Raw genomic sequence first — 12420 nt, forward strand, 5'->3', positions numbered from 1 at the left:
GAAACTTATCTGAGAGAGTCACTGGGGGATCACCCTCTCTCCAAAGCTTTGTGTGAGCATTCACTTGTCAAAGCAAAATATAGAAAATGCATCTTCACTTTCTGCATCAATGCTCAGAAAACTTACAAAAGCCTCTAAAATGTGAAATACAGACATTTCTCAATAAATTGGCAGTTGCTCAACAAACCCCAGAAAATGATCTTAACAGCAATGCTGACTTTTTGAGGTTAACATTTTGCTTGGATATTTTATCAAGATTGCACATTTAGGAAACATATGACCTGTGCTCATAAATAAACCACTGTGGAAATATGATAATAGCATAAAGGGAATTCTTGACTTCCAAAGATAGATAGTCTTGTGTCCTGGAACCTGAGAATGGTGATATTTTATTTTGAGATATTTTCCTGGAAAACAGTCAGAAGATGCTAATCTTGTGTGTATGCCTACAAAATTCTTTCTTCAAATTTACAAAGCTTTTTTGCCTCATTGACTGAAATAACATTGAAACTGCAAATTGCATAATAAGCAGATTAATTTTACTGATTGCTGTGTTGGGAAAAAATGCCCTTTTTGTTCACTGTAAATCTGTTGCCTTTAAATGACATTGAGGACTCTCCTCACACATTTTGTGAATATGCTGGGTTTCCTAATATAGGGCATGTTTATACACATGCATGTTCTCAGCTTCATCTCATAGTTATCTATATCTTAATTATCTATACGAAGTTATAGTATATAAGTACATAGTTATCTACATCTTAGTTATCTTGACATTTCATCACTCACTACCAACAATCATCATTAAGTTGTTATAAGACAGAATAATCTGCAAAAGGGAAGTTCTATGATGGTTTTGCTGTTTGCATGGCTGTCTGTCTGTTCCAGTTCTCTGCTGTGGCTTGACAAGCCTTCTACAGGAAAACCTTTACCCAACACTGTATCTGCTTCCCTTTTCCCCCTAATCTTCCCACTGAAGCAGCAGTCTCTGCCTTATGATTCCTTAAGACACCTGGGGGAAAAGAGAGAGTATGCCTTTAATGATGACAGACTCTCAAATGTTTAAATCTGAGATTCCATCAATGAGTGAATTTTATCAATTAAAAAAAAAAAAAGCCAATAGAATACACTACATCAACCCAGTCATAACTCCCACTGCTGTTGATAGAAATTTGATTTCTATCAGGTGTGAAGAATTAATTAACATCCCTAGTCCTTCTAAAAAAGGTGAATAAAAGTTAATTATTTAGAAATGTAGCAGAATGACTGCCTTATTCCAACTAACAACAGTGGAAAAACCCCGAAACAACATAATGAGGAATATGAGGTGAGGAATATGAGGTAAGGAATAGTGAATGGATTTAGTTGCTCTCATAGTAGACTCCTAAAAATGATAATAAACTTGAAATAAGAAAGTTTCAAGTTTGCTAAGCTTCTTGTTTTTACTGTCCCAGTGATGAGCAGTGTGTGTGAGGCGGCGTTTCTGTCTTTCATCTGTAAGAGAAGTCTTTAGTATAGCTGCAGCTGTGCAGCTGTGTAGAAAATATAGCAGATACAGCAATCTGCTGTTGAAGGTAATTAAATATAAATGTCAGTGGATTTTAAAAGAAAAAAAGAATCCCAAAACTACAAAAAAAAAAAAAACCTCCCAAATCAAAATGAAACACTAACAAAGCCCCAAATAATAATTAAAAAAAAAAAAAAAAAAAAAACTAACAAGAAAATCCAATCAAACCTAGACACTTTTAGGAGAAGAAAGGATGAGGAGGCTGAGATGAGAAGGTGATAGAAGATCAATACAGTCAGCCTGAGGTGAGCTGAGATTTTACTGACACCAGCACTTGTTTGAGAAAGTGTCCTGCTGGGCCAGGCTGGATCGAGTGCAGCACTCCTGTGGGCAATAGCTCTTTGCTTAGAGGCACTTGGAGAAGAATCTGGTAAGATATGATACTATAAACTCTGCCTCTGACCATTTTTTGCAGGTTTCCAAAGCTCTTTACCTGGGCAAAGTGTTTCAGACATGCTGCAGTAGTGCCCTAGCTAAATCCAAGCCTCTGACCTGAGAGATCTCCTGGATTAACCATGCAGCCTGAGTGGCCTGCTAGGCAGGATTTTATTTCAGATGCTCAAAGCTCATGCTAACAAGGTCAGGAGGTGTGAGCTTATTGGGAATCAGCACTGAATGCAGAGGCAAATTCTACAGTTAATTTTCTTTGTAAGTTGATGACATTAATAATGTAGGAGATGTACCCAAAGAGACATAGCATTAGAAAAGCATTATTTGCTCAGAAAAGGGACTATTTGAGCAGTAAGGACAAACAGAGGGGAAGTGAGCAGCTCCTGTACTGCTTCCCTCTGCTTGCTGCTGTACCACCCTAAGGGAGGAGCAGGGCTGACATTGGAATAAACCAGCTCCACTGCTGCGGTTGAAAATCCTTCTCCACGTGCATAGAAAAGCACAAACTTTGATGCCTTTAGGCCTTTCTTGGCACTAAGTAGTTCATGTGTCCTGCCATAACAAGGAGCATGGTATGTTTGCTCAGATTAGCAGCTCAGTGTCAGGGAAAAGGACATAATACCAAACCCCTGGGGCTAGAGGTAAGTGTGTGCTGCTCTCTGAGGAGACCTTTTTAACATCCTGTGGTTTTCTACAGAAAAAAGGCTAAAGATTCTGGTTTGCCTTCTCTCTTTGTACAGTGAGATATAATTAAAAGGAAAGCTTGCCTAAAGGAGGGGTGATGAGCCTGGTCGTGTGAGGGCATGAGCATTATGGAGTCCAGGCTCTGCTAAAAGGACATCAGGTAATTCAGCATCATCTGCCCCCAGAAATCCCTGCTGCTCCTTCTGTATCACTAACTATATGACTCATGAAATGACTCTTTCTTCAATAATTTTGAACTCCTTTCTTCTTCAAATATCTTCCTTCATTCCCTTCTCTGTGCATTTGGGTGTGATCTGCATTTAGGCCCTTTGATCCTGCCTAAATGACTATTTGCCAGCTCTTTGGAGAGTGCAGCATGGTACAGTTATGAGCATGATATCTTACTGCTGTATAAGGTACAAATTAAACCTTTTTGGGTGAGAAAAAATAGATTTGAATCAGATGAAATTCAATGAATGGTTGGTTTTCTTGTAGTCATTTTTATTAAATATGTAATGGCAAAGGAAAACCCTTTTCTGCCAAAGCAACATGAGCATGCATTATGAAATTATTATGGTTAGAAAATCTTCTTTGAATGGGTCAGTTTCTTCAGATGACTGATAAATTAATCCATCTCTACACAGTTTTCAGTTTTTATGGGCAGCTGTCCATATTGTATGTATAAAAAATCAACTAAGAGGGTGGAAAAAAGATAATATCATCTGAAATACCTAACCAAGGATTCAAAATTTGAAGATTGAGAAAAAAGTCTTCAGTCATACAGACTAGGACATTGTTTAATACCTTAATATGGGTCATTATCTAGAAGTACATTAAATCAGGCAAATGAATGTTAGACACCTACAGAAACCCTCAGGCCTTACCACGTGGCCCATCCATGGCTGTCAGTCTTCACCCACATCTAGATTAACTCTTGACAGTACATTACATGCTTCAGGATAATAGCAACTGGAAGATGAACAACCTGCTTGAACAGATGTGCCCTTGTTCCTTTGGCCTCTTTTGTCAGAAGGAGTTGGCAGCTACATTTTCCAGGAGAAATCTTAGCAATTGATACTCTTTGTGCTACCAGCTCAAATGTCTCAGTATTGCCCATGTGTTCTGTAAAATTTAGGATGGAACTCCTTGGAAAAAACAAGTACTCCTTCAAAATTTGCACTTCTGCTCTGCTTGTAGAAAAAGCAAGTGTGTTAACAAGTGTAGTTGCTGTTGGGTTTGAGGGGCTCTCACAAAATAACTCTAAGTACAAGAGTGAATTTCTCTCAACCTTGATCCATGTTCAAACTACCTGTGGAGATCACTGTTTTATCACAGTGAATAGAACTTTTTCCATTTTTGTTGATGTCTCTCAGTCTGTATTTTAGTTACAATGCTTAACCAATAGAGAAGGATTAGAAACATTAACAATACACTGAGGCATTCTTTCTGGACTCTTTGTATGATAGAATCAGTAATTTTTGGGTTCTTTTGAGAATAAGAGCCTGTAAACAGCCATAAAATTTCTCCTTTTACTAAAAAGCATGAGACAGCTGCTCTGAAAAGCATGAGCAAAACACTCAGTCTGCAATAATTCTGCACAATCAGGTAGGGAGGACAAATAATTCCTTGCTTTGCCTGTACATAGACACACAGAACAATGTTGCATCTTCAGCTGCCTGAAACAAATGAATCCTCAATATGATCTGAAAACTAGCGTCAGGAGGGAAGTCTCCAGAAACAGGAGTTAATCTTTGGCTTCTGTTAAGGGTAAGAGATGTTTTGGCAGACGGATGGATTCTTCCCTCTAGTCCCAATGGTGGGAGCCCTGAAAGTCTAGGATCACAATGCTGTGACCTAGGTCTTCAAATAGTTCAGTATGATTTCCCCATGAAAAGAAAAGCAGAAAAAATCAGTACAGGGATGGTTAGAGGAAGTAGGAGATGGATTTCTTAGCAAGTGAACTGAGGATTATCCAAAACATTTCCATGACATGCTGACCACAAACACTTAAATCTTAAATAGCTAAGGGGAGTGAACCAAATCTGAGTGTCAGGGTTTTATAGCAAGTGATGGCACATTAGGATGAATTCAAACCTTTTGTTTCCCTGTCATGCTTCACAGGGGTTTCTTCTAAAGATGAGTACCCACATAACCAGCTCGGGCTGGGAACAACACGCATTGCAATGAATCTGGGTGGCATTTGTAATTAACAGCAAGCAGCAACACGTGAAAGAAGATAAGAAATGAATGAAAATGTCAACCAAATACTTCAACTCTAGCCAAGGTGGGCTGATAAGAAATTTTATTTTTTTATTTTAAAATTTCGATTCAGACTGATTTTTCTTTGTGAAGCTGTAGATTTGCTCTTATGTTAGATGGGCAAGGTAATAGAAGTATTAGTACAAGAAAGCTCTGTTGTTTTTGCAGCATATGAGGTTGTGATTTCTCTGATTTGATGAAACTGATATTTTTTTTCCTCATTATGACGTCTCATCTGATTAGAGCTTAGCAACATGGTAATGGCACTTACCAGCTGAGACAGTTATTAAACAAAAATAAAAGTTGAGAATGTCAAGAGGAAGGGTGGAGGACAGGCAACAGGAGAGACGGGCAAAAAAATGCTTAATAAACTGGCCTTTGGACATAAATTTGCCTTTAAAGGATGACTTAAAAAGAAATTGAGATGGAAACTCCTACTGATTTTCTCTGAAATAATTCACATGATACAACCCAGAGAAATACAGTAATATATAGCAGCAAGTTACCCTTTTATTTCCAAAGAGTTTGCATTTGGAAAAAAGGAAAGCATGGGAATAAACAAAGAACATGGAACAATTCTGACTTAATATTGAATCCACAACAGAAATGTTGGACTGTTTTATTTTTTTTTTTTTTAATTTGAAAGAAGTGTGACCATCTATGTATCTTTGGCATGTTACATTTTCTGAGTCATGAGTTCAGTGTATAAGAATTAAAATATCTCCTTTTTATGTCATTATCTATTTCTTTACTCATTAGGATCTGGCAATGTGAAGCTGCAAGCAACATGTCTAGCACCTCTGTCAGGTGTAGCTCTGCTGCCCTATCTTCCTGGAAAATTATATATATCATTCAGGAACATCCTCACCATTTTCAGTGCTATCTTTAGCATAAAGGGAAATATATGTTATCCAGTCCTAAAAATGCTGTATTATTAAGTTTTCTATACCAAAGCTTCAGTAGACTGGAGTATTTTGAGATCTTCATGGCGGAGGGTTGCTCTTTTTGCCTCTTCACCTGGGAAGCATTCTCTGCTTAACTCACTAGTTGTCTGCTCTAAAATATCTGCATTCATTGCAGCAAAAGCAAAGGTTTGCCTTTCTACTCAAGGAATTTAAAGCACCTTAAAACATAAATGGGTAAATTTCATTAGCCTTCTTTACGGGAGCAATTTATTATCTCTGTCAGAGAAAAGTGTAGTAGGGTCATGACATTTTGGGAAGCCCATTTTCTTCCTCAGGAGGCAATAGTCATCCTATGCTTCCCAACAAGTCACTAGTGGCTAGCCTTGGAATTACCTAACAGTAAGACAGCTGTGTTCTTTGACAACTGAAATATCAGGTTAGCTTACACTTTAAAATAAAGGATATTTTGGGCTAATTTTCCATTCAATAGCATCCCTTACAGATAAAGTGTTCACAGCAATCTGTCTCCTTCAGATAAAACAAGTTCCAAAATGAATGTATGCCTGTTAACTGTGCAGGGGTACCAGTTGTACAGTTCACCATTTATTTTGTACGTGCAGAAAATTGATGAAAATGATGTTACTTTTATTACAAAAGCTTCAAAAGTGTGAGTAATGCATCAAAACAAAGCTGGGACGAAATTACTTTGCCTGATTCTTCACTGCCTTGCACTGGTGCAGGTTCATTGACATCTGTGGTACCGCAGGGACAAATAGATGCTGTAAGGCAAGGAGAAGGCACAACCTGATGTCCCCTGTCACAAGTCATGTTTTCTGAGCAAGATGCAATGGAGACAGTAAACATTGCTTGAAAGTAGCTCGCCACAATTTCCTTCACTTTCTCTTGCTCAGCTGCCTGAAATTCATTATTTTTTTTTATCTTTCATCCAGAAGTCATTTACATTTCAGTACCTGAATTAGTAAGGTGGTGGGATTTGTTTATTTGTTTATATTTGTTTATTATACTGAATTAGTAGGGTGGTGGGAGCCAGTGCTCCAGTGAATTTGCCTGCGGTTAACTTGATGGCCAGCTTTGCTCTGAACTGAATGTCATTGATAACAGCAAGTGACAATCTTGCCATTACAACAACTTGATAAATTGACCAAGCTTCAAAATAAGTCAGTTCCACCTGCTACAAAATATGACAGGCTTTCTGGTCTAAATCCTCAGGGTCAAACATTTCTGACAGAGATCTCAAAGCACACGAGCTGCCAGACACACCAGACAGGTCAGGTTTTTGATGGAGAAGACATTTACAGTCCAGGGGAATGAAGGTGTGGAGTGGTGGCTTTCCCCATTCTTCAGGGCAGTGTTTGACCTGCTCTTTTGTGCTACTTTTAGAAAAAAAATCAATCCTCATGCCGAGTCCTGTGTTAAATAACTCATTGCACCTCACTGCCATGTTCAAACTCATCAGGAAATGTAGGTTTCTTGAGGAGTTCTAGGGTGGTTTCATCTGAATTTAGATTAAGATGTCGTTCAGCAAAAATGAATGGAATGGGCTGTTTCTGTGGGCAATATTCTGTGCTTGGTATGTGGTGGGGAGATGCCTCTCTGTTACAGAATTTCTGAGAGACAGAGGTCATGATTTATGTTTGGAATGAGATTTGAGCTACTCCAGTCTAGGCCTCAGATTTGGGCCTTGCGAGGCCTTCCAGCCTCTAACGCAGTTAGAAATTATGTTAAGGTAACTACAAAGTAATCAGCTATCCCAGTGTGAATTAGAGTAGAGCTGCAGTGTGAAAAGCCTGACCACCTTAAGGCAAAGGTAAACAATGATATCTTGCCAATCAGAGTGTCTTTGTAAACTGTAAAATATGTGGAAGTGTATATAAACTGCCATCTTCTCACTAATAAGGGGGAGAACGTTGCATTAATCATATTGGTTGGATATGCGTTCTGTCCTGTCCAGTTCTCCCAATTTAATGAGGTCCCTGACTTTTCCTCTCTGTAGACATATCCTGGTGGGCTTAGTCTATATGGGATGACCTTGCTCTCTCTTGCACTGCTGGAGAGGACCGATTAGCACAGACGTCATCATCATCAGACATATTCTTATAGGTACTTTTGTTAGCTTTGGGACTTTTCCTGCTTTTTTAATTATTATTATTATTTTTATTTTGTTAGGAAAGGAAATCAGAACTTTTCTTGAAAACAATTTTTAAATTGTTATTTTAGGGGATCAGTTATAATTATGCAAATGAATATTCAAATATCTTTATGGAAATGTGTCTGTTCTTATTTCATCTAACAATCTGAAGTAAATGATTGCAGTTCCCACCAAAAAACACAACTCCACTGGCAAGATTTCTGAGTCCTCCAGGCTTTATTCTGATTTTACAGTCATTTTGTGAGGTTTGATATTTAGAAAGTGACAGCAATTTCTGTTCCATTTTACACTGGGGAGGAGAGTGCAGTTTCATTTGTACATCTCAAAGATTGCTCTGTGACTCCAATCCAGTCACACTCAGCTTCCTTCAGAGGATTTTGAGACAAATGGACACTTCCAGATCTTGAGTCAGGTGCCTACTGCACAATGCCTGAATGCAGATCTGCACCTCAGGCTTTTGGCAGCACAGCTGTGTAGATCTGGGCTGGAGAGAAGAGCAATCCCAGGCAGATTTAGCTGTGCTAACATTCATCCTACTGTTGATCTAGTTATCTCAGCAAACCCTGTTTTTTCTCCTAGCACAATAGCAGCTGTGCTGTTACTAAGCTGTGTGCCTTTTTGCAGGAACCCTTTTCCTCATGCTAAAAGTAAGGCACTCTTTGGGCTGGCTTTGAAATAGCAATACAGCTCACTAAAAGGACATCACAAAACTGTGAGTAAGGGAAACCTTGATTCCTCCAGGCAGTGGTATTTTTTATGGCTTTTTTCTCTTTCTACTCTTTTTGGCTTTTGTTTCTGATATGAAGAGAACTGGATTAATATAAGGAGAAATGGATTAGAAGAATCTGGGGAAAGTAGCATTCAGCTTTTTCCATACCTGTAGCAATTTTTATATGCTCTTGTTGAACATGAGAAATATAATATTCACATGGAGTACAAGTGACATTTCTTAACATTTCCAAAGAAAAGTGTATTGATGATAATTTTTCATTCAAAATGCATCAGACATTTATGAGAAACAAAAGACTTTGATAAGCATCTATGATAGCTTACAAATAATTTATTTGAATGCTTATAGTTTTTAAGGTTTTAAAATATCAATAGAAATATTAGCATAAAATAATATTCTCCACTTTGATCAGCTCTCAGAAAAAAATAATTTCAAATACACAACACAGATATATTTCTAGCAGAAGCTTAATGTACAATATCCAAAATCACTGAATTATCAGGGAACAGAAAAAAATTCAAATTATTTATTTAGTACTGGAGATGACCAATACACACTGCTTAAAACAATGTGTAATTTTTAACAAATCCATTAGCTGAATTTTTTTCATTAGAACTTATCTTCAAAACACATGTGAACATTGATATACAGGATGGGAAAGGACCCCAAGAGACCAAAATGTCTCTTTGCTTTAGTTCATGGTAAATATACTATGAACACACCTACTGGATATTTGTACAATCTATTCTTACAAAGCTCCTGGGAAATATCTCTTGCAGCAAGCCCTACAGTCTATTCCCATGCCTCACCCTGGTTTGGATTTTTCTTAATATTTTACTAGAGGAATCAGAACTTTTAAACCAAATAACATTCCTCCAAAATCCTCTTTTGTTTTCCAAACTTACTGTCTCTAGAAGAGCTATTGATTTGCCTTTTTATAGCAACAAGTTGTGAAATGGAAGGCTATTATCATGTCTCCCATTAGCCTTTTCTTTCTTAAATTGAACTGTTCCCTTTCCCTGTAGGTTACATCTGTTCATCCTTTTATCTTTCTTGTTGCTTTTCTTTTTATAGCAGTTTCCTTTTGTCTTTCTCAATACCAGCCATCCAAAACTAGAGGAAATCACTTGTGCCTTGTACCAGCATGAGCTGAACTAGAACCTTGACTGTGGTTTCTTCTGCTCATGGTCTGGTGTGACACCTTCTCTTTCTGCAACAGCATCCTCCTAATTTCACCAGATGCAGTTTGTGGTGTGCTGTACTCACTGATTCTCCTCCATGCAGTCATTTGTCCACTTGATTTTCTTTGGGCTTTTTTTACTTTGGGCTATTGAACTTCATCTTATGGATTTCCAGAGTGGCTTTCCACTTTTTCAATATGCTTTATTTTCAATACTGTCTTCCAAAGAGCTTGCAATCTTGTCCAGCTTGCTTTTTATACTTAAAAAGAACCCCAAGAAAACCAAATAAAATAAAAAACTTTGTTCTGGTCAATTAAAATATTTAATAAAACCAAAGCCAGGCCAAATGCCTGTGGTATAGCACTTAAAAATCCTCTCCAGCTTGACCAGAAGTCAACTATTCTAACTGTAGTTTTGCATGTATTCTTTGCATTTAAGAATACATTTCCCTGATTTGCTTATTAGACTCTTTTCTAATATTGAGGGAATGGAAATGGCCTAAGATTTTTTTCTGACAGGAGGGTCATGACTATAGACTCACTTGACAGTTGGTATCTTCTTTGGACTTTAGATATTTGCTTTTATGATATACTTGCTTTCATTTTATAGTGCAAATGCTTGTGTTTTTATAGCAGGTTTGGATTTGTAGCAGGTTGTTAATTCTATCAATTCATTTTCCTTCAGTGATGTTTAGGTTCAGCTTGTCTTTGTGGCTCTGGTTTGGTTTTATTTTATCTGATAGATTCTACAAAACCTAGAGAATAATATATTAAAAAATATATATATAAGCAGGTGTACACTTAGTGAAAAAATCCAAACAAGAAAACAAGCCTACCTCCAAAAAATTTTAATTTGAGGAAAAGAAACCTATCATAACTTTGGAACACATCAGGAATATTTATTGTTTTCTATTAGAACATCTTAAATCTGTTGATGCTCCTAGCTGCTTTGACATGTAACACAAAGACCCAAAACACTTGTCAGGCTTCACTATATCTCAGAAATAAAGCTTTCATGTATTGAAAACATGTATCATCTATTTATGGTATTGTAAGAGTCTTCCATGGGTCTCAGAAAAACAAAGTGTCAATTGAAAAGGATAAATTCATCAGCAGGGACTTCAAATCACTATTCTTTTCCAATTATCCTTTTAAAAAATATTATTTTATTTTCTGAGGCTGGGTCATAAATATAGTTTTATCTAGGACTGGGACATTTTATGCAGGCAAGTTCAGCCCAGCTGTGAGAGAACATTTAGCAATGGATTTGCATAAATGAGCGTGCCTCCAGGCCCACTCTCTATCTCCACAGTCGTTCTTCCTGCTTCTGCTAATTATCTCCAATTTTCAGCAAGTCTTCGAAATTCTGCCAGGCATGGTCTAAAAGTCTTGTGGCATTGAAGGTTTCCTCGAGAAATAAGAAACGTGGGAAGACAAAACTGAAGTTGCTGGAAAGCTGGGGAAGAACATGCAAAAACTGAAAGAGATGACAGAATTTAATCCCTGTGGGGCACGTGGAGACAGGGAGTGGGTGAGAGGCCAATTCCTCTCTGCTGGGACTGTTTAAAAGCACATGGCCTTAAAGCTGGGGCTGTTTAAAAGCACCTCTCCTTCCCATGGCCTTGCAGCAGTCCCTGAGCCATCTCTGCAAGCGTGGGCATGCCTGCTCTGAGCGAAGCCACGCACAGAAATGTCATCTCTGATGGAATACGAGTGTCCCAACACAATTTCAGAGTCTGGCCCCAGGGGAGAGAAGCTGTGCACTTGTTGGGTGCTCACTTGAAGATCACAGCCCTGCACTGCCTCGTACACCAAGGGCGTGCTGCCAGGAGGGCTGAAGCTGCAAGGCAGAAAGTCCTGTGGGAGCCTCTGGGAGCAGAACAAGGGAATATGTTGAGAGGAGAGCATGCAAGGCAGAGAAAAGGAAGGCATTCAGAGTGTAGGTGTACACCAAAGATTCATTCTCACCATCTTTTCCTGCAGGCTTTTATTAATTCTTTTAAATTCCACTGAAATTTAATACCCAAATGGGGAATATTCACATTCGTGCACTGACTAGGTATGTGGCAAAAGGATAAGTTGTTCATTTTATTTATTTATATAGATTTATTTTAAAAGCATTTGCCCACTCTACTTTAAATATAAAGGTCTATTAGTATCACACTGCCTGATGTCTATTACAAACATAACTGTCTATTAGCATTGCATTACATGATGTATACATGTGGATGCATTTATAAAAGTGTATGCTTGTCTGAGTATCCATACAGATCTTCATGCCTCTCTCTCAACAGTCTCTCAATACACACTGCATCATTATAAAAAGATTTTATATGTTTTTAGATAAAAGTTGTTATGTAAACATGGGATTTTATTATTCCTCTTTAAAGTAAACAATGTGAAATATATGTTTACATTTCAGAGATATGCCTTGAAATCTGCAGAACTGAAGGGGGTAGGGGAGAAATTCCTCCTCCCAATTCTACCCTATTTAAAAGGTGTTATACTCTTAAAACTCTTTCTAAGGTGTCATAC

The sequence above is a fragment of the Taeniopygia guttata genome, chromosome 3, assembly GCF_048771995.1.
Source record: "Taeniopygia guttata chromosome 3, bTaeGut7.mat, whole genome shotgun sequence".
NCBI classification, from domain to species: domain Eukaryota; kingdom Metazoa; phylum Chordata; class Aves; order Passeriformes; family Estrildidae; genus Taeniopygia; species Taeniopygia guttata.